The following is a 537-nucleotide window of genomic DNA, read 5'->3' on the forward strand; positions in this document are numbered from 1 at the left end:
TATTGTATTGTGTTATATTGTGTTGGATTGTGTTGGATTGTGTGTGTGTCCTTGAGAAAGCCAGTAATCAGAGAACGAGTTTACTGTGAAGCTTTAAACATGCAGCAGGTCAGTGATCAGCTTTCTCTCCACAGACAGACAGTGAGAGGACAGACAGACAGACAGACAGAGAGAGGACAGACAGGCAGACAGAGAGACAGACAGTGAGAGGACAGACAGGCAGACAGAGAGTGAGAGGACAGACAGACAGACAGAGAGACAGGCAGACAGAAAGACAGAGAGTGAGAGGACAGACAGACAGACAGAGAGACAGACAGTGAGAGGACAGACAGGCAGACAGGCTCTGACCCAGGAATGTGAAAGTCTTTCCAGCGTTGGTGACTCCGTAGGTGAACACGAGACAGTTTCCTCCATCCAGAACGTCTCGGACCAAACCGCGAACTGAACCCTCAAACACCTTCCTCTGACTGGCCTCCGGACCGAACACCTCAACAACAACAACAACAACGTCAACAACAACAACAATAAAAACAACGT

General features: G+C 48.6%; 2 protein-coding genes and 1 long non-coding RNA gene across 3 annotated transcripts in view; 2 read left to right on the forward strand and 1 right to left on the reverse strand.

Moving 5' to 3' along the window:
- zgc:158403 (tetratricopeptide repeat protein 39A) overlaps window positions 1–537 on the forward strand; it is a gene marked incomplete at its 5' end in the record, with an annotated part of 767,589 nt that overhangs the window by 544,451 nt on the left and 222,601 nt on the right.
- gps1 (G protein pathway suppressor 1) overlaps window positions 1–537 on the forward strand; it is a 7,838-nt gene that overhangs the window by 3,162 nt on the left and 4,139 nt on the right. The window lies entirely within an intron of this gene.
- Window positions 1–537, reverse strand: part of LOC118322523 — a 1,415-nt gene that overhangs the window by 606 nt on the left and 272 nt on the right. The window contains exon 2 of the long non-coding RNA XR_004796459.1: window positions 349–487. This is a non-coding gene — a long non-coding RNA (uncharacterized LOC118322523). The remainder of the gene's footprint in view (window positions 1–348; window positions 488–537) is intronic.

This window comes from Morone saxatilis, unplaced genomic scaffold, assembly GCF_004916995.1.
Source record: "Morone saxatilis isolate NCDOM2014 unplaced genomic scaffold, NCSU_SB_2.0 Contig14, whole genome shotgun sequence".
NCBI classification, from domain to species: domain Eukaryota; kingdom Metazoa; phylum Chordata; class Actinopteri; family Moronidae; genus Morone; species Morone saxatilis.